Here is a 22,761-nt window from a genome sequence, read left to right as displayed (position 1 = left end):
TCCAACGCTGCTTCTGTGAGAAATCTATCCCTAGAAATCCGGATACTTTTTGTTTTCTTAAACTCTCATTTTGCAATCTCTCCCTTGAACTGCCTAACCACCAGTTTTACATTACTCGTTTGCTAGGAACTTCTCGTTCACAGTCCTGCTCTCCTACTCTCTAGTCTCTTGCTACAGCTGCCCACCTTTCCTCTTTGAAATGACAGTGCGCCTAAGAAGACAACAAGTCAAAGAATCTACATTCTGCTCATTTGAAAAAAAAAAAACTATGTTTTCATACTCTGCTAACTAAGCACGGGAGGGGGACCAAGCATGCCAAAGGACTCGCCATTAGGGTGCACCTTAAATAATTGGAATCAATTCAAATTAGGCAATCTTAAAAGGAAAAAACTCATATTTTTCTGCAATTCTGTTTAGCCACAATATAGACTTGGGAACCAAGAAGTTTGGCCTGTAAACAGTTCTGTAAACCAGTGGTTCTTAACCTTTTTGGCACCAGGGACTGGTGCTCCTATGAGAATCTAATGCCTGATGATCTGAGATGGTGATGCTAGCGCCAGGGAGTAGCTGCAATTACAAATGAAGCTTTGCTCGCTTACCCGCTCCGCTTACCTCCTGCTGTGCCCAGAGGATTGGGGACTTCTGCTCTAAACTGTAATACTATCTTACGATTAGATCCTCCTTGCAAGAGACAGGAAAAGTGGGGAGAAATCCCCTATGTACAGGCCTTTATGCTCCTTTACCAAGATCCGGACCTCTGAAACAGTTGTAGAATGTGCCTTGTCCATATTGAGACTAAATCACTGGGAGGCCTTCAAGATCCAGACTTTTTAGATGACCCAATAATAAGATCCCCTCCCCAAAGACCCCCAGATCAGGAATCAACTCCTCCTCTTTCACACTCGCATTCTGAGGTGGGCCCGAGTTCCTCAGAGACTCCATCTACTCTACCAAAACTACCCCTGCTAGCACCATCCGAAATGGTGCCCCATACACTTTTCTTTAAAGAAAACGATGCAGATGAACTACTATTCTGTTAATATATAGAAAAAAAAACTACACATAAGTATGTGCAAAGACATGTAAATATCTACGGACAGGGATGTTAAGATGTGTGATTGTCAAACTCATCAACAAGTGGATTTGGCCATCCTCGGACGGTAGGTGAAATGTGAATAGTGTGACAGTACTTTTCACAGCTGTGCATTACTATGGAAAAAAACATCAAAACTGCTGTAGTTTTCCATTTCTACTGTATTTCACTTGCAACCTATTTTTAATAAACTTTATATGTATTTAAGTGTAAAAAAAAAATGAAACGGTGTCCCATATCAGCCTTCCCATGATACGATATGCCCCCTCATGGAAGTTGTAAATGCTGATGGGGGAATAACAAGAGTGCGTGTTCCATTTTCTATGCCAGACTTAGCTTTACAGAAAGAAAAATTTGGCAGATTCTCTGAAGATCCTTGAAAATTTACTGATGATTTGAAAAACTTTCTATGACTTATGACTTAACCTGGCAAGATTTACAAATTTTATTATCCATATGTTGTACTGTAGAAGAGAAACAGAATTATCGGAACAGCTAGGGGTCATGCTGACAGCATTGCTACCTGCAATGAGGACCATGATGCTTACCAAACAGAAGGGAATGCGGTCCCAGACCAGGACCCTCAATGGAATTACCAGAAGGGGACTCAGGATCTAGAATGCAGAAATCATATGATAACATGCATCATAGAGGAAATGAAAAAATGTATTATTAAGCCTGTTAATTATGAGAAAATCTGAGAGGTCATCTAAGGGAATGATGAAAACTCTACCTGTCTAATGGAAGCCCTTAGAAAACATACCAACGCAGAACCCACAACACTGGAAGGACAAATATTACTAGGAGTCCATTTTATCTCCTAGTAGGCTCCTGATAAAGGAGAAAATTACAAAAGTCTGCTCTAGGACCCCAAACCCCTATGAACCAACTTTTGGACATAGCTTTTGCTGTCTATAATAATTGGGATAGAGCAAAGGAAATGGAAAAGATCCAACAAAATAGACAAAGGCTCATATGATAGCTGAAGCTATGAGTCTCCTGCCACCTCAGGGAAACCCTCTTCTTGGATATAAAACATCCAATTATAACATGAAGGGACAATCAGCATCCCTCACTCATAAGGCTTGTGGTAATAACTGATGCAACCAGTGCGGGCTAGAAAGGCACTGGAGAAAGGACTGTCCTCACCTATGACACCAAAGAGGACCCCCTGGGCCTTGCCCCCTGTGCAAACAGGAGGGTCACTGGTGGAGGGACTGTCCCCAACTCCGAAAGGAGCTGGGGACTCCCAAGCCAATAATGGCAGAAAGGAGCAGTGACTGACGGAGGCATTCACCAGCTCCTGTAGAACAACTTTCCATCTCCACTGACAAGCCTCAGGTGACCCTTGCTGTGGCAGGTAAGAATATTGAATTCTTACTTGATACAGGGGCCACTTACTCTGTTCTAATCCAAGATTTTCTGGGTCATTGTCCTCAGAAACATATTTAATTACTGGAGTTGATGGACATGCCCAAATCAAAAGGTTTACAACCTCATAAATTGCCTACTAGGGGACCTTGTGCTTACCCACCAATTTTTATTTATACCTGAATGTCCAATCCCTCTATTAGAATGACATTACTAATGCATGCCACTATTCACTTTGGCACTCCTCAACCGAATTTATTAGCCCACATTTCAGGATGCTTATTCCTGTACAATTGATACCCTGCAATATTAGTTCACAAGTTGATCTTAGAGTCTGGGCCACAGAAGTCCCTGGAAGAGCTATTAATGTCATTCTTATTAAAATACAACTAAAACCTAATATTAATTATCCACACACACACACACACAAAACAATATCCACTCAAGATCTAGGCACAACAGGGTTTACAACTAGTAGTGGAAAAATTCTTAACATATGGACTGCTAAAGCCTTTCCAGTCACCTTGTAATACCCCTGTTCTGCCAATAAAAAAGCCTAACAGGGAATACAGGCTTGTCCAAGATTTGAGGGCAATAAATGAGGCTGTAGTCTCAATTCATCCAATCATCCCCAGTCCCTACACACTTCTGACTCAAATTCCAGACAATGCCCATAGGTTTACAGTTTTAGATCTTAAAGATGCTTTTTTTTTTCTGCATCCCTCTACATCCTGATAGCCAAATTTTATTTCCATTTAAATGGACTGATCTCAACATGCATAAAAGCTCTTAATACACTTGGATGGTCCTACCCCAAGGTTTCTGGGGTAGCCCCCATTTGTTTGGGAATGCTCTGGCCTAGGAACTTAGGGATTTAAAATCAGCAGATGCTTCTCTTCTTCAATATGGAGACGATTTGTTAATAATAAGCCCAGCAAAAGAAAGTTGTGATTCTAATACTATCCGAGTTTTAAATTTCTTAAGAAAACAGGGATACCAGGTATCTCTGCAAAAGGCACAAATTTCCCTCCAGAAAGTTAAACACCTGGGGTATATTTTAACACTGGGAGCCTGGCCTTTGGCTCCCAAATGAAAGGAAGCTATATTAGCAATAAAATCACCCCTAGACAAAGAAACAATTAAAAACCTTTTTAGGTATGGCTGGATTTTGCAGAATACGGATACCCGATTTTAAGATAATTGGGTATCTTATAGCTAAAAGTTTATATGAAGCCATAAAACGTCCTTATACTGAGCCCCTACTTTGGAACGGGCCATGTGAAGCCGCTTTCAACAACCTAAAATAAAAGTTGGGAACAGCTCCTGCATTAGGTGTTCCCAATTTAGAAAAGCCATTTACTCTTTATGTAGCCGAAAAACAAGGGATAGCTTTGGGACTGCTAACTCAAAAGCTAGGGGACATTACAAGACCAATTGCCTATTTTTTCAAAACAATTAGATCCAGTAACCTTAGGCTGGTCCAGCTGCTTATGGGTTGTGGCAGCCACTGCCCTATTAGTAGAAGTTTCCAAACTTACTTTAGGACAGCATCTTGAGGTGTTAACCCCCCATCAAGTACAAAGTGTATTAGAGACAAAGGGCTATCAATGGTTAATGGGAGGGCGCCTATTAAAATATCAAGCCCTCTTATTAGATACTCCTAACGTCATTCATTCTCAAAGTCTGTCAAATGCTAAACCCCGCCACTCTGATTGATGCCTGATCCTGATTTAAAGACCCCTCTCCACCACTGCATTGAGACTATAGAACATACTTACTCAAGCAGACTTGATGAAAAGATGAACTCGATTTAGATACTGACTGGTTCACAGATGTTAGTAGTTTTATAGATAAAGGACTTCAGGATGGCTGGATATGCTAATTGTAAACTTATCAAATGTCATTGAGGCTAATCTCTACTAGCTAACATCTCTGCTCAAAAAGCAGAACTCATAGCCTTAATTAGGGCATTACAATTGGGAAAGGGATTCGGATTGAATATTTACACTCAAAATATGGATTTATGGTACTCCATGCACATGCTGCTATTTGGAAAGAATGAGGCCTCCTCACTGCAAAGAACTCCCCAATTCAACACAAAATTAAAATTCTACAGCTCTTAGAAGCAGTGAATGAACCTCGTGAAATAGCAGTCATTCACTGTAGGGGGCACAAAAAGGGGGATTCAGATATAATCAAGGGGAACAATCTAGCAGATAGAACAGCCAAAACTGCAGCAAAAACGAATCCCCCTATCCAAGCAGCCCTCATACCAGGGGCCCAAGCCCCAACTACATACCTAATTATACCTTGGAAAGAGGCCACATGGGCAAAACGGAGAAACCTCATTCTCTACCTGTTGGGATGGTTTACAGGACAAAAGCTGAACAATGGAAAGTTATCAAACATTTACATGAATCTTCTCATTTAGGCTGAGACTCCTTATATAAGCTAGTTTCCCGCATCTTTATTGGAAAGGGATTATTTCAAACCACTAAAGAAGATACAAGTTTGTAAAGTCTGTGCTCCCAACGACCCAGGGAGCCATCCCATCCCTCCTCCTTTGTTAAAGCTGGCGTAGCATAGGGGATCATTCCCTGGGGAGGACTGCCAAACGAATTTCACTCAAATGCCAACTTGCAAAGGGTTGAAATACTTATTAGTATTTGTTAATATTTTTACTAAATAGATAGAAGCTTGGACAGAAAAAGCTTTAGAAGTTTCTAAATTCTTAAACTCATCCCTAGATTTGGGCTATCCAGGAGCCTACAAAGTGACGATGGGCTTTCTTTCACTGATAAAATAACCCAGCAGGTAGCTTCTGCTTTAGGGGTTAAGTATAGCCTTCATTCTTCCTGGAGGTCCCAATGCTCAGGAAAAGTAGAAAAAGCTAACCATGTCCTTAAGAAAACACTAGCCAAACTTTGCCAAAAAAAATTCCCTGAGACGTGGGTAACTCTTTTAAGTATTGCACTGCTAAGAGTTCAGATAGCCCCAAAGGACTCCCCGAGGCTAAGCTCTTTTAAAACGGTTTATGGAAAGCCCTTCTTAACTTCAGACTTATATTTTAATGAAGAAGTTCAACAGAAGTTATCTCATTAATCCAGGTCAAGCTCAAAAACTGCTTCAAGAACATTCCACCCAGTCTTTCTAAAACTCAATAAGACTCTTCAATGCAACTAGGAGATCATGTCTTATTAAAACCTGGGAATGAAGGGTCCTCAGAGAGCCAACTTTAACCCAAAGGGAAAGGACTCTATCAAGTATTATTAAGTTCCCCGACTGCTGTCAAATTACAAGGAATCAACAGCAGGGTACATCTGTCTCAAATTAAACTTATTTCTTATGAGTCCCCACAGGTTCCGTCAGAAAACGGAACAGGAATTGCGACCTACTCCCATGAACCTATGGAAGATCTTAAGCTCTTATTCTGGAAAATAGATAAGTCCACATGTCCCCAGGGATCAGGGGACTTTACTGGTTAATTATTCTTTTAGCCTGGTGTCTATGCCACTACTCTCTCTTCAAAACAGTGCAATTGCATTTCACTATATATCTTCACCTTAAATTAAATTAACAAACTGCCATGCGAAAATAACTTCAATTGTCAATTACCACTATTATTAATTTTTGATCTTTGTCTTTTCAATCTTTTTGTTAAATTTCTTTCTTCTAGGCTGCAAGGCTTCCTTCCATTTATGAATGTTGTAACAACCCCATGTTCTCTGCCTCTGGGGCCCTTGGTAGGCTTTCCAGAGATTTTGATTCCCTGCAGGCAGGGACTACAGCTCTACGTCAGTTTTGAAGAAGTTGTAGAAGACAGACCTTTGTCTCTCAACATCCCCTTAAAAATAAGGAAATAAAATCTCTGAGAGGGGAATAATGTAGGGAGAAGGCAGAGAACTAAAGTGTTAAATCAAGCTATATTCAGAGACTGCAATATGCTGATCAGCCTACAGCCAGACCACACAGGACACCTGCAGAACAGAGGAAGATTTCTGCTGGGATTGCTAACAAACCATTTCCTCACACCATGAAGGGAAAACAGAGAGTCTTTAAGTTACCGCCCTACTCAAAATAAAACCATTCATTCCTTATGGCTAAAATCATGGGGAACCTATAGATCAAAGGCCGGGAATTGCCAGCAGGCCTTTCATGCTACATATTCTTACTTTTAAAGCTACATACTCTTATCCTTTCTCACTGTATGCCTATATCAAAGGAAATGGGTAAACAAAGTCTTTAAGCTGTAATTCATAGAAGCTCAGAATGTTATAGAAACTGGATTCCTCATAGGTGCTTTTTATCTTGTCTTTCGGCTTTTGGTGTTTGCTTTCTCTTGTCTTTGCTTTTTCTCTTCTCTATTCCTTTTGACTTTAACTTTGGCGAGTATTTGAATTCTTTCTTGTGCTCAGCAAAAACTCTCTCTTGGCGCAGTGCTCGAGTTCCTTCATTTGGGGGAATTTGCCCTGCCTTGCATCAAAAAGAGTCTGATCCACTTGCTCATGTAACTTACTGTACCTCCCAGACCTACCCAACTTGGTCTCTTCTATATCATTTTCATTTGATAATAGATTGCTGCTATGTGTGCCTAACCTTGTGGCTATGGGGGTCAGACAAGACACCCATTCATGATGGAAATTTCAGGCTGTATGATCAGGTATTTGGTCTCTGCCAAGGCCCAGTAGGAAGGCAGAAGCGTTTCTCAAAGGAGAATAGTATTGGTGGTCTCTAGAGGCAGGAGGAGATGAGGTGTAGCCGAAATGGGTGAAGGTGGTCAAAAGGTACAAATTTCCAGTTATGAAATAAATAAGTCATGGGGATGTAAAGTACGGCATGGTGACTATAGTTAATAATGCCGTATTGTATATATGATAGTTGCTAAGAAAGTAGATCTTAAAAAAAGTTTTCATCATAAGAAAAAAATTCAGTAACTATGGTGACGGATGTTAACTAGACCTATTGTGATTATTTCAGTACATGTACAAACATTGAACCTTTATGTTGTACACTAGTGTTTTGTACTGGTCTCAGCCTATAAATAACCAATGTTGTGTCTGGACAGGCCTTTGTGGTTCTTATTATGATTGCAAAATGCCCTTCAGCAGTAGCCATCAGGAAACTTTGAAAAGATACAGGTTTATCACTTAGAAGACCTGGAAATGACACAGCACACCTGGGATCACACGGCAATATCTTGAGGGGAGGGAGAAGAGGGGAGAGGGAGAGAAGAAACATACCAGTGCTGAGGTTCTCTTTTTTTTTGAGGTTGCTGTGGGGCCCCAGGGTTTTGTGTGCTCACTCTTTACTGGTGAATTTAAAACATAAGCAGACATTTAAAGCGCAGTAAGAGAAAACAAACAAGTCGCTCAAATGGTCAGCTATTGAAATCAACCAAGATCTGTAAAACAAAGGAGCCTCAGTGTGGGGAGGCACCTGGCTCTTTACTTAGTCCTGTGACTGGCAATGTGTTTATTGGAGATAGCTGTCTTTGAAGTGGATCCCTCTTTGAAATGGATGCCTTGGCAATCAGATCTTAAGTCAGGCACCTGCATTACAAAAGAGGAAAAAACCCAACTGTCAGGGCTTACACTACAACCTGCTGCTAATATAATATTGTAAGTCGGTTATATATCAATATTTTTTTTTAAAAAAAGAATAGTTATCTGCAAAAGAGGATGCATACTTGCTCTAAAATCCTAGAGGCTGACACTATGATTCTCTCATTGGTTCTTGTCAGAAACTTAACACAGCATTCTTATTTATCACAGACACTTTGCATAGATATGCTGGATCTTAAGGTCCAAATTCAAGAGCAACTTTTACTGCAGTCTGAATTGCAGAGCTTCAACAAAGTGGAAACCTTGTGGGCAACTCTATAGATGGTTTCAAAGTAGTACATTCGAATGTTGTTTCCAAAATCCGAAGAAGCCTATCAAATTGTCTTAGTCCGTTGGGCCTGCTATACAAAATACCACAGACTGGGCAACTTACAAACAACAAATACCTATTTCTCACAGTTCTGGAGGCTGAAAGTCCAAGATCACAGTGCTGTCAGATTTTGGTGTCTAGTGAGGGCCCACTTCCTAATTGATTGGCCCTGTTTTCTCTGTGTCCTCATCTCTGGAAGGGATTAGGGAGCTCTGTGGGGACTCATTTATAAGAGCACCAATCCCATTCATGAGGGCTCATGACCTAAATGCATTTCAAAGCACTTCCTAATACATTGGGCATTAGGATTTTAACATATGAATTGTGGCAGGGGTGAGGGACACAAACATTCAGACTGTAGCACAATGGGTAATACCTCTTTGCTTGTGCTAGGAGATGTGAAGTGTAACAATTTGTCTTTCACCTTGGAGAGAATATTTTAACATGCTCTAGACCGTTTAACTCCTAGAAACTTCACTGAGCTGGTGGTAGGCCTCTGAATTTTTGTAGAGTTTATATTTAACTGTATTTGTCAGGGTTCCCCAGAGAAACAGAATGAATAAGATAGAAAAAATTAGAGAAAGATTTAGTTTAAGTAATTGACTCACATGATTATGGAAGCTAGCAAGTCTGAAATCTGCAAGTTGGGCTGACAGGCTGGGGACCCAGGGTGGAGCTGATGTTGAAAGTCAAGTTTGAACGCCATCTGCTGGCAGAATTCCTTCTTGCTTAGGGGAGGTTAGTCTTTGTTCTCTTAAAGCCTTCCAGTTGATTGGACGAGGCCCACACATTATGGAAGTTGTATGCTTTCCTCAAAGTCCTCAGATTTAAATGTTAATCTCATCCCAAAAAACACCTTCACAGAAACATCTAGGTTAATGTTTGACCAAATATCTGGGCACCAGCCAAGCCAAGCTGACACATAAAATTAACCATCACATCAACCCTTTCATTCTAACTCATCTAAAGTACTTACTACTTCCCGCTTACCAGATCCAATCAGCATGTCATCAATGTAGTAGCCCAGTGTGATGTTTGCTTGAGTGTCAAGATGTTCAAAATATTTGCAGACCATATTACAGCAGAGACCAGTAGATTTGACATAGCCCTGAGGCAACACTTTGAAGATATACTGCCGTTCTTGCCAGATAAAAACAAATGGTTTCTGGTAGTCCTTGAAAATTGGTGTGGAGAAAAAGTCGTTAGCCAGGCCAATACCTGCACACTAAGTTCCAGGGGTTATGTTGACTTGTTTCAGTAAAGATACTTTATCTGAAAGAGCAGCTACAATTGGAATCACCAGCTGATTAAATTTATAATAGTTCATAGACGTTATCCAAGATGCATCTGACTTCTGCATAGCTAAACTGAGCTAAGTGGAGATGTGATAGGTGTCACCAACTCCTGCTTCTTTAAAGTCTTTTATGGTCCATTAATCTCTGCATTTCCCCAGGGATGGGTTATCACTTTTGGTTTACTTACTTTGAAGGAAGTAGAAGTTCACTCCTACTTAGCCCTTCTTACCATACCGGCCCTCATTATTATCAGCAAGCTGGTGTGGGGATTATGCCAGTTTCTAAGTATGTTTATTCCAATGGTAAATTCAAGAACTGGGGAAATAACTGCAAGATGTGTTACTAGACAAACTGGGCTCGATGGGAATCGGATCTGAGCTAAGACTCTACCACCTGACCAGTGTAAAGCTCTGACTTTTTTACTGCTGGGCCACATTGGAATTTGGGTCCCCAGGAATTAGTGTCAATTCAGAGCCAGTATCTCGTAGTCTTCATAAGGTCTGGGTATTTCCTTTTCCCCAATGCGCACTCACCGTTAAATGGCCACAGGTCCCTTTGAGGGAAGGCTTGGCGGAAGATTTATGGCATGTATTTATGGCAATGGTGCAGGCTCCTTCCTCAAGGGAACCTGGGCTCTTCTTCAATCAAGGGGCTCTGGGTCTGTGAATTTACATCAGTCTGGAAACAGTGAGAGGCTGACTTTCCACTGTTACAACTTGAGTCAGATTTTTGGCTGCTAGATGTAAAATTTTTCCTGTCATATAGATCGGGCAATATTCTAGTAGGCTATTCATCTATTTCATTCCTGGGGACACCATGATCTATTTTGTCTGTACATCCATGCTGCCTTTTATGTTAGATGTGCCCACCTTGTCTTTGGCAGTTAAGTGATGCCACTTGGCCTTTGCTTCTCTGGGATTCTATCATCCTCATTGAAACTAGGGAGCCTGTCTTACTCTGTTGGGGCCACTATAAAAGAAAATCTTAGACTGGGTGGCTTATGAACAACAGACATTTATTTCTCATAGTTCTAGAGTCTGGCAAGTCCAAGATCAGGGCACTGACAGATTCAGTGTCTGGTGAGGCGTTGTAGTGACCTCACCTTTAGAAACAATAGGTTAAGGATAAGACATGGTACGTGCTAACCGCCATGTCTCACTCCTAGTTAGTTATCTGCTAAAAATTTATTAACTAAAGGGATTTACTGGCCGGATCACTGCCTATAGGTACAAAATATTTTAACAATGACGCATTCTGCTTCTGTATCCCTGCTTGCTTACCCACCTCTTAGTTATCAGTTAATGAATGGAGGAGATATAGTCTTTTGTGTAAAGATTAAGGATGTGGGGGATGGGATCGAGGGCTTAAAACCTTTGTGCCCCTGCGTCTCGGGGCTGCTCCTTTGCAAGGACAGCCGCCGGCTAATAAACTGTCTCTTGGATTAAGAGCACTCGAGTTGGGCCTGGTTATTTCGGTCACAACAGGAGTCACTTCCTGATTTGTAGATAGCTGTGTACTCACATGGAGGAATGGGCAAGAGAACTCTCTAGAGTTTTTGTTGTTTTTTTTTTTTAAATAAGGGCACTACTCCCCTTCATGAGGGCTCCACTCTTATGACCTAATTACCTTCCAAGGCCCCTTCTCCAAATACCATCACATCGGGGAGGAGGTTTCAATAGATAAATTTGGGTAGGACACATTCAGTCTATAGCATTCTGCCCTGCCCCGCCCCCCATTCATGGCTTTCTCAAATGCAAAATATATTCATTCCATCCTAACGGCCCCAAAAGTCAACTCTAAAGTCTAAAGTCCAAAGTCTCATCTAAATATCATCTCAATCAGGTGTGGGCGAGACTCAAGGTACAATTTATACTGAGGCAAATTGTTCTCCAGCAAGTTATGTGCTTTCAACGTACAATGCTGAGAAGGCATATGGTAGACATTCCCATTCCAAAATGCAGAAATAGAAGAAAAGGAAGGAGTGACAGGTTCAGAGCAAGTCCAAAACCCAAGGGGTAAATTCCATTAAATCTTAAGGCTTAAGAATAATTCTCTTTAGCTGAGTGCTCTGCCCTTCAGACCCATTGGGGCAGAGGTCCTGCCTTCTGGACACACTGGGACAAGGTGCACTGGGGTGATGGGCCTGCCCCACATCTTTGCTGGACGGGAGTTAGGCCCCAAAGCTTTGGGCAGCCAGCCCTCAGGTGATTCTCTGTTAGGGCCCCATGGCTCTCTGGTTGGGGTCCTGAGCCTGTAGCTCAGAAGCCCTTTGAAATGTAGGCGGAGGCATTCAGAGCCCTCCAGAGCTGCAACTGGGGCAGCTGAGGAGCAAGATGCAGAGTAGAACCCACGATGTGAGGCAGCACCAGGCAGTTTGACAGCAGCCCCTCCTTTGAAACTGCTCTACCCAGGCCCTTGCACTCTGAGCTTGTGATCAAAGGGGCAGCCCTGATGATCTGTAAATTGCCCTCAGAGTCATTTTTTCCCTAAGTCGTACCTGACCTATAAAGGAGGGAAGTTACAGAGGGCCTCAAAAGTCACAAATGCTCCTCACTAAAGGATTTCTCAAAGTTTTGGTAAGAGGAGTGTCTCCTGAGCTTTTTCATAGAAAGTAGTTGGGGGTTGTATGCAAGTCATACATGATAAATCCTCTCCAGTGTTCCTATCATCCTAAGCCTTTGGATTCCCTCCTCCATATCATGCTAGGACATCTCTGGCATCTCAACCTCATTAACTGTAGGTCACGACTGAGTCCCAGTTTCAGCCTGCTAACCAGGTAAGCGCTTAGAGCCACCTCCAGCTGCATGTGCTGACACATTAAATCTAGAATCTCTAGTAAGTATAGCCATATCAATGAATCTGCACAATTTAGTGTTATATTCTCCTCACCTAACACCCTTAGAATCTGTTTCTGCCAATATATATCAGCAAAGTCTTACAATTCTTTTGGTGTATAAGCTCTTTCCTCCTTGGTCATAGTGTGCATCTGTTCCCCTGGAGCATGCTGAGGTTTGACTTCAGTTTTGGATCCATTGGCAATAGGAGTGGTTGTGACGGGTCTTGAGGAGAAGGGACATTCCCCTTTCAAGGCATCTGGACCATATGCGTTTATCACAGGATTTTCAAGGAGAGAAAGGTTAGTTTCAGACACTAAAGGGCTAGCTACTTCTACTAGTAAGGAAGACTCAGAGTAACTTGGTGGTTCAAGTTTTATTGTCGGTTTTATCTGGGACCAAACAGATGTCCCCATTCCAAGTTTCTTTACCAGTCAGTGCCCTAACTTTCACATGAGAAACTTGTCAAGACTAGGAATTCAACTGTCATTGCAATTCAACAACCTATACAATTAAATGTTGTGTTTGATTTTGAGCAATATTAGCTCTGCAGCTACAAAAAAATAAGAGCTTCTTTTAGGCATCATGAAAGCTCTCTGTTTCTTAGACTGTGACTTGAGCTGAGATGTTAATAGACCTAAGCTTGTCATTTTCTCTTTGTAAGTACTCAAGTGCATTAAAAGAATCCATTTTGCATCACAGTCTTTAGAGCTATGATTACTGTCATAATGGTGACATGCAGCAGCCAGTTGAGGCTTTCAAGGCATGTACTTCAGTTGGCGCTTCATTACAATTAACCATAGGTTGATTAATTGTGATATCACTGCTTGCCATGGATCACTAGCATCCATTTCCCACTGACAAGCACTGTGCTCAATTCCAGAGGTATGAATAAACCAATCCCCAAATCTCATCTCTGCAGCTCTATTTCTTGGGACCACTCCTGGTAACAATTCTGTGTCAGTCTGTGTTCTGTCTGAAAGAGGAATGATGCAGTAATTTGAACAGGGAAAGTTAATGTAAGGAATTACATATAACAAGGGACTGGAATAATGAGGGATTGTCTAGTAAGATGTAAAGAGAACTCTAAAGATAAAGAATTAAGAAGTGGTCATTATCCCTAGGTTAAAATAGAATGACCCTGGGGATGAGATCCAAATTTTGTTGGAGAGGTATGACTGTAGTTCACTGAATGGCAGAGAAGTCATGGTGCTACACTGATGGAACTTGCCAGAAATCTGCCTGCTGGGTGGAGGGAGTAAGCTGTTCATTGAGTGCTGCTGGCTTCTGTGCACAATAGGAGCCAGGCCCTGGGGAAGCTGTGAGTGCTGCAGCATCCAGAGGCACTCTGCTTGCTACCAAGCTGCCTAAGGGTGAGCGCTTGGGGGAGGGGAAAGCTGCTAGTCACTGAGTGTTACTGGCTGACCTGCACTGCAAGCACCGCAGGAGTCAGATGGTAGAAAAAGCCATGCAGAAGGAGTCTGCTAAGCAAGCACAAAGGAATCAGGAAGGAAACCTCTTTTCTTCTTGCAACATCTCTCTGGCGCATCTACTAAGAAAGCTTCAATGCCTGTTGGCAAAGAAAAAATAGTTAAAATATGTTCCATTATCACAGAACAGGCAGAAAGGGTGAATTTGAAGTTGAGAGGCAACCACTTGATAGCCAGCACACCATAGGTCACAAAAGAAATCATAAGGATAATTAGAAAGCATTTCGAATGGAATAAAAATGAAAACACACCGTATTAAGATTTATGGAATGCAGCAAAAGCAGAGCTTGGAAAGAAATTGTAGCATTAAATATGTGTATTAGGTTCTCACTTGCTCTCTTTTTGCCACCATCTTGGTTCTGTGTTTCCTGCACAAAATGCCCGGTGAACCACAGAAACCGTCTCTATTACAGAGCAGGAGTTCCCATAGCCCTAGGCTGAGACAGGGTCTGGAACAGAATCTAACAATGATGAATTAGTACCAGAGCTCTAGGAATAAGATTCCACACAGGCAACCACACAGGTCCAGCTGGCAGCTGAAATGGATGAAGAATCAGTCAGTAAAGCAAAACAGAGCTGGAGTGAAAAAAAAGCACAGAAGTCTATGTCAAATCTGGGTCTTCGAGAGGTTACAGGGGTGACTAGGGTCACTATCCAGAAATTTAAGAATATCCTCTTTGTCATCAAAAAACCAGATATCTACGAGAGCCCAGCTTCACATATCTACATAGTTTGGGGAGAAGCCAAGATCAAGGATTTATCTCAGCAAACACAGCTAGCAGCTGCTGAGAAATTAAAAGTTCAAGGTGAAGCTGTCTCAATCATTCAAGAAAACACACAGACTCCAATTATACAAGAGGAGAGTGAAGAGGAAGAGGTTAATGAAAAAGGTATGGAATTTAAGGACATACAATTGGTCATGTCACAAGCAAATGTGTGCAGAGTGAAGGCAATCCAAGCCCTGAAGAACAATAATGATACTGTAAATGCTATTATGGAATTAACAATGTAACTATCTAAAACCAAGGACCTTTTTTGGTGTTTAAAAACAGTAACTACAGCTAGGTATGAAATTCGTACTGTTTCTATCATTAAAAATTAGTAAAATCAAGGCTTCTTGTGAGAAAAATGCTTATATTAGAAAAGAAGAATTGTCTCATATCAATGACCTCAGCTTCCATCTTAAGAAATTATGATAGTCTACGGCCATACCACCCTGAACAAGCCCTGATCTCAAAAACTAAGCAAGGTCGGGCCTGGTTAGTACTTGGATGAGAGACCACCTAGGAAGACCAGGTGCTGTAGGTGTAAAAAAATAAAAAATAAGGGATTGTAAACTGACAAGGTCCTTGCAATCTGCGAGGTCAACCAGGGGTTGCCTCACCTTAAAAAAGAAAAGAAAAGAAAAGAAATTATAATAAAAAGTGGAAATTAAACCCCAAATTAGCAGAAAATGGAAATAAAGATAAGCGCAGAAATCACCAAAGTAAAAAACAAAGCAATAGAGAAAAATTTAAAAACCAACAGTGGCCCTTTGGGAAGATCAATACAATCGATAAACCTCTAGCCAGATTGATAAGGGAAAAAAGGGAACAGACCCAAATAATTAATATCAAGAATGAGATATAGGATAACACTTTTATCCTACAGAAATTAAAATAATAATAAAGGGATGTTATAAAGAGCTTTATGCACATAAATTTGACAATTTAGATAAAAATAGACACATTCCTTAAAAGACACAAGCTACCAATCACATTCCAGAAAAAAAGACAACATGAATAGTTATGTTTTTAAAGAAATTTATTTCATAGTTTAAAACTTTCCCACAAAGAAAACCCCATGTCCACATGGCTTCACTGGTGAATTTGACCAAACAGTTACGGAAGAAATAATAGCAGTAATACACAAACTCTTCCAGGAGATAAAAGAGGGATGTATTAAATTTTTATTGCTGCTTAACAAACTACTACAAACTGAGTGGCTTAAATCAATATCCATTTTATTATGTCAGTTCTTGTAGGTCAGAAGTCCAGCACAGCATGACTGAGTTCTCTGCTCAGGGCATAATAAGGCTGAAATCAGGGCGTTGGCTAGGCTAACTTCTTGTCTGAAGGCTCCGGGGAAAAATATGCTTACAAGCTCATTCTCATTGTTGGCAAAATTCAGGTCCTTGCAGTTGTAGGATGAGGATACCACCTCCTTGCTGGCTATCAGATGGGGCTGATCTCATCTCTTAGAGGCCAACCACATTCTTTGCCATGTGCCCCCACTCTATCTGCAAGCCAGCAACATGTCAAATACTTCTTGTCCCTCTGATTTTGGACCTTAATTACATCTGCAGAATCTCTTCACAGCAGTAACTAGATCCATGTTTAATTAAACAACTAGAAGAAGGCATGTGAACACCAGGGGCTGGGAATCTTGGGGATCATCTTAGAATTCTGCCTACCACAAAGAGGGAACACTTCCCAATATAATCTATGAGTTCAGCATTACCCTGAACCTGATATCAAAATCAGGCAAAGAAATCACAGCAAGTTATTTTGTGGAAATCAGCAAACTGATTCTAAAATGCATAATGGAGAGGCAAAAGATCCTGAATAGCCAACACTGAAGGAGAAGAATAGAGTTAGAGGACTGACACTACCCGACTTTAAGACTCATTGTAAAGCTACAGTAATTAAGACAGTATGGCACTGGCAAAAGAATAGACAAATAGATTAATGGAACAAAAGAGAGAGCCCCAAAATAGAGCTCTATAAATATCATCAACTAATCTTTGACAAAAGAGCAAAGGTAATACAACGGAGCAAAGGCAGTCTTTCCAACAGGTATTGACACCTGTCAGAATGACTTATCAAAACAACAAAAGACAACAGTGTTGCAAGAATATGGAGAAATTAGAACCCTTGTACACTGTTATTGGGAATGAAAAATGGTGCAGTCACTATAGAAAACACTATGGAGATTCTTAAAATTTTTAAAAATAGAACTATCACGATCCATCAATCCCATTTCTAGTTATTTAACCAAAAGGATACAAATCAGTATCTCAAAGAGATATTAGCACTCTTATGTTCATTGCAGCACTATTTACAATAGCCAAGATGTGGAAACAAACTAAATGTCTATCAACAGATGAAGGAATAAAGAAAATGTAATATATACATGCAATGGAACACTATTTACCTTTATTTTTGTTGTTATTTATGCTACCTTCAAATCTTCGAAAAATAATTTTTAATTTTTCAATTATAGTGAACATACCATATTATATTAGTTTTAGGTATACATCATGGTGATTAGACATTTATATAACTTATAAAGTGATCACCTCAATAAATCTAGTACCCATCTGACACCGTACATAGTTATCACAATATTATTGACCGTATTTCCTATGCTATATTTTACATCCTATGTCCATTTTGTTCATTCATTTATTTTGTTCTTAGATCCCACATATAAGTGAAATCATACAGCATTTGTCTTTCTCTGTCTGACTTACTCCACTCAGCACAATACCCTCTAGGTCCATCCATGTCGTTGCAGATAGCAAGATTTCTTTTTTATTATTGTGGCTGAGTAATATTCCACTTTATGTACCACCTCTTCTTTATCCATTCGTTCATTGATAGATACTCAGGTTGCCTCCATATCTTGGCTATTGTAAATCATGCTGCAACGGACATATGGATACACTGTCCCTTTGAAGTAGTGTTTTGGGTTTCTTCAGATAAAAACCCAGAAGTGGGATTACTAGGTCTTTGTCTCTTGTTATAACCTTTGTTTTAAAGCCTATTTTGTATAATACAAGTGTTGCCACCTCAGCCTTTTTTTTGTTTCCATTTTCATGAAATATCCTTTTCCATCCCCTCACCCCCAGTGTGTGTGCGTCTTTTGATTTGAAGTGATTCTCTTGTAGGCAGTGTATATAAGGATCTTGTTTTCTCATCCATTCAGTCACCCTATCTTTTGATTGGAGCATTCAATCTATTCACATTCAAAGCGATTGTTAATAGATATGTAGTTACTGCCATTTTATTATTCATATTTTTTATCTTCTTTTATCTTCTTAAAGAAGTCCCTCTAACATTTCTTGTAATACAGCTTTGGTGGTGATGAACTCCTTTAGCTTTTTCCTGTCTGGGAAGTATTTTATCTGCTCTTCGATTCTAAATGATAGCTTTGCTGGGTAAGGTAAATAAAATACATCGATAAATAAAATACAGTTGACCATTGAATAACAGAGGGATTAGTGGTGCTGACCATCTGCACAGTTGAAAATCCATGTATAACTTCTAACTTCTCCAAAACTTAACTACTAATAGCCTACTGTTGACCAGAAGCCTTACCAATAACATAAACTGTCGATTAACACATATTTTGTATATGTATTATATACTGTATTCTCACAATAAAGCTAGAGAAAAAATGTTATTTAAAAAATCATAAGAACAAGAAGACACATTTATAGTATTTATTGAAAAAACTCAGCATATAAGCGGACCTGCGCAGTCCAAACCTCTGTTGTTCAAGGTCAAGAGTACTGATATTATTTGATGGAACGTAATCCAGCAGTCATGAGGAATGAAGCATATATGAATATGGATAGAAACTGAAAATCACACTGAGTGAAAAAATGAGAAACAGAATGAGATGTACAGCACAATATCTTTCATATTAAAGAGAAAAAATCTACACATACCAATGATACTATAGACTGTGCATGGACACACGTATGTCTAAGTAAATGTATGGACCTACAACCAAGGTTACCTTACCCTTGCTTTTCAGCACTTTGATTATTTCCTGCCAATCCCTTCTGGCCTGCAAAGTTTCTGTTGAGAAATCAGCTGACAGACTTATGGGAACTCCCTTGTAGTAACTAGCTGCTTTTCTTTTGCTGCTTTTAAGATTGTCTTCAACCTTTGGCATTTTAATGATGATGTGTCTTGGTGTGGGGCTCTTTGGGTTCATCTTGTTTGAGACTCTCTGAGCTTCCTGTCTTGTATGTCTATTTCTTTTGCCAGGTTAGGGAAATTTTCGGTCATTTTTTTCTTGAAATAGGTTTTCAATTCCTTGTTCTTTCTCTTCTCCTTCTGGAACCCCTGTGCTGTGAATGTTAGTACACTTGATGTTGCCCCAGAGGCCCCTTAAACTATCCCCATTTTTTTTTTTTGGGATTCTTTTTTCTTGTTGCTATTCTGATTGGGTATTTTCTGATACCTTATCTTCCAAATCACTGATTTGACCTTCTGCACTATCTAATCTACTGTTGATTTTCTCTAATGTATTCTTTATTTCAGTTATTGTATTCTTCATTTCTGACTGTTTTTAATGTTTTCTATATCTTTGTTGAAGCTCTCATTGAGATCATTGAGCATCCTTATAACTAGTGTTTTGAACTCTGTATCCGATTGATTGCTTGTCTCCATTTTGCTTAGTTCTTTTTCTGGTCTTTTGTCCTGTTCCTTCATTTGGGACATATTTCTTTGTCTTCTCATTTTTGTTGCCTCTATGTGTTTGTTTCTATGTATTAGATAGAGCTGCTATGTCTCCTGGTCTTAGTAGGGTGGACTTATGTAGTAGGTGTCCTGTGGGGCCCAGTGGCATAGTCTCCCTGGTTACCTGAGCCAGGTGCTCCAGGTGTGTCTCTTGTGTGAGTTTTATGTGCCCTCTGGTTGTAGTTGAGCCTTGTTTTATGTTTGCACATCAGTGGGAGGGATTGACCCTCAGACTGATTATTTGTGAGGACTGGCCATTACTACAGTGGAGGAGCTGTTGTGCACGGTTTGATCAAATGGCGCAAGATTCACTTCAATGGGGCTCTGGTGCCTGCTGAGCCTTCCCTTTGGGTGTGTCATTTGGGTGTGTCATTGATGGGTGGTGCTCTGGTGTGGTCTAAAGTTGGCCACTAGGTGTGTTGGTTCTGGGGCCTTTTGGGAGTGTTTCTAGTGCAGCCAAGGTCAGCTCCTGACTGTTTCCTGCCCAGGGCCACTTGGTATGAGCAACACTGTGATCTGCAGATAGTTGCCACTTGTGCTGGGCGTGGAGGTGCCTGGGAGAGGCTAAGCAGTGAACCAAAGTCGGCTGCTGCTAGCGCTAGGCTTGGGTCTGGTTAGCAAGAGGTACAAGGCATAACAAGGCCAGATGCTGTTCATTTGAGATTTGCGAATCTTTGTGGGATTTTAGGGAAGTCAGCAGTATGAGCCAAGACAGGCCATTTCTATGGAAAGCTACTGGAAGTGGCTTGGGTGGAAACACAAGTTGCGTGGGGCAGGGTCTCAGGGAATCACTAGGGCAGAGTTAATGTATTAGCTAAGCTGATTCTATTCAGTCTTTAAAAAGAAAGAAATTCTGCAACATGCAACAATATGGAGGCACCTTGAGGACATTATGCTAAGTGAAATTTGCCAGTCACGGAAAGAGAAATACTGCATGATTTCACTCTTTGAGGTATCTAAAATATTCAAATTAATAAAATCAAAGAGTGATTGTCAAAGGGGAGTTACTAATCAATTGGCATAAAGTTTTAGTCAAACAAGATGAACAAGCTCCAGAAGGCAGCTGTACAATGCTGCTTTATAGTCAACAATAATGTATTGTACACTTAGAAATTTGATCAGAGGTTAGATCTCACGTTGTGTTTTTTTTAAGTAATTAATTAATTTTTTATGATGACATTGGTTAATGAAATCCAGTAAGTTTCAGCTGAACATTTTAATAGTAAGGCACATATATATATTTACATTGTGTGTTCACCTCCCATAGTTAGCTTTCTTTCTGTCACCACATATTTTTTAAATTAATTAATTTATTTTTATGGTGACATTGGTTAACAAAATCCAGTAAGTTTTATCTGTACACTTTAACAGTAAGGCATATATATATTTACACTGTGTGTTCACTTCTCATAGTTAGATTTCTTTCTGTCATCACATATTTGACCCTTTTTACCCCATCGACTGCTCCCCTTCTCCCTCCCCCTCCTCTCTGGTAACCACTAGTCTATTGTCCATGTCCATGAGTCTCTGTTTGTTTGTCCTGCTCATTTCTTGCTTTTAGGTTTATATCCCACATATAAGTGATATCATGTAATTTTCAACTTTTTCTGTCTGGCTTATTTCGCTTAGCATGATTATCTCGAGGTCCATCCATGTTGTCGCAAATGGCAGTATTTCATCTCTTCTTATGGCTCAGTAATATTCCATCGTATATATGTATCACCGCTTCTTTATCCAATCATCTATCGTAGGACACTTCAGTTGCTTTCGTGTCTTGGCCACCATGAATAATGCTGCTATGAACATTGGCGTGCAAATATCTTTATGGATATGATTTTTTAAGCCTTTGGGGGGTAAATACCCAGTAGAGGGATTGCTGGATCATGTGGTAGATCAATTCATAGTTTTTTGAGGAACTTCCATACTGCTCTCCATAGTGGTTGTACCAATTTACAGTCCCACCAGCAGTGTAGGAGGGTTCCTTTTTCTCTGCATCGTCTCCAACATTTATTGCTTGTCCTGTTGATTACAGCTATTCTAACAGGTACGAGATGGTATGTCATTGTGGTTTTGATTTCCATTTCCCTAATAGCTAGTGATGTTGAGCATCTTTTCATATGTTTGTTGGCCATTTGTATGCCTTCTTGGGAGAAGTGTCTGTTCAGATCCTCTGCCCATTTTTTCATTGAATCATTTGGTTTTTTGTTGTTATTGAGTCGTATGCGTTCTTTGTATATTTTGGATATGAGACCCTTATCGGAGGTGTTCCTTGAAAATATCTCTTCCCATTCAGATGATTGTCTCTTTTCCTTGTTGACAGTTTCTTTTGCTGTGCAGAAGCTTTTTAGTTTGATGTAGTACTATTCATTTATTTTTGCTTTGACTTCCCTTGCCTTTGAGGTCAAATTCATAAAATCCTCTTTAAGTCCAAGGTCCTTGAGTTTCGTTCCTATGTTTTCTTTTATGCATTTTATTGTTTCAGGTCTTATATTCATGTCCTTAATCCATTTTGAGTTAATTTTGGTGTGTGGGGATACACAACAGTCTAGTTTCATTCTTTTGCAGATGGCTTTCCAGTTTTCCCAGCACCATTTATTGAAGAGGCTTTCCTTACTCTACTGTGTTTTTGGCTTTTTTGTCGAAAATTGTTTGCCTATATAAACATGGGTTTACTTCTGGACTCTCAACTCTGTTCCACTGGCCTCTGTGTCTGTTTTGCTGCCAGTACTATGCCGTTTTGATTATTGTCACTTTGTAGTATAATTCGAAGTCAAGCAGAGTGATGCTTCCAGCCTTGATCATTTTCTTAGGATGGCTTTGGCAATTCAGAGTCTTTTGTGCTTCCATACAAACCTGGTAATTTTTTGTTCCATTTCTTTAAAAAATGCCAATGGAATTTTGATGGGGATTGCATTAAATCTGTGTAATGCTTTAGATAATGTGGTCATTTTATCTATGTTGATTCTTCTAATCCAAGAACACAAAATATCTTTCCATTTCTTTGTATCTTCTTCAATTTCTTTTAATAGGGTCTTATAGTTTTCATTATATAGGCCCTTCACATTTTCGTTAGATTTATTACTAGGTGTTTTATTCTTTCTGTTGAAATTACAAAAAGAATTATTTTTTCCACTACTTTTTCTGACACTTCGTTGTTAGAGTATAGGAACTCTATGGATTTTTTAACGTTACTTTTGTATCCAGAAACTTTACTGTATTTGATTATTGTTTCTAGTA

The 22,761-nt window shown here is 40.0% G+C and overlaps 1 pseudogene; it reads left to right on the top strand.

Moving 5' to 3' along the window:
* Window positions 1-11,827: 11,827 nt before the first annotated feature.
* LOC105307821 lies at window positions 11,828-15,056 on the top strand (annotated as a pseudogene).
* The last annotated feature ends 7,705 nt before the right edge of the window (window positions 15,057-22,761 follow it).

The sequence above is a fragment of the Pteropus vampyrus genome, unplaced genomic scaffold, assembly GCF_000151845.1.
Source record: "Pteropus vampyrus isolate Shadow unplaced genomic scaffold, Pvam_2.0 Scaffold518, whole genome shotgun sequence".
Lineage (NCBI taxonomy): Eukaryota > Metazoa > Chordata > Mammalia > Chiroptera > Pteropodidae > Pteropus > Pteropus vampyrus.
Note: the sequence above shows the minus strand (reverse complement) of the source record. Positions and strands in the feature narration are given on the sequence as shown.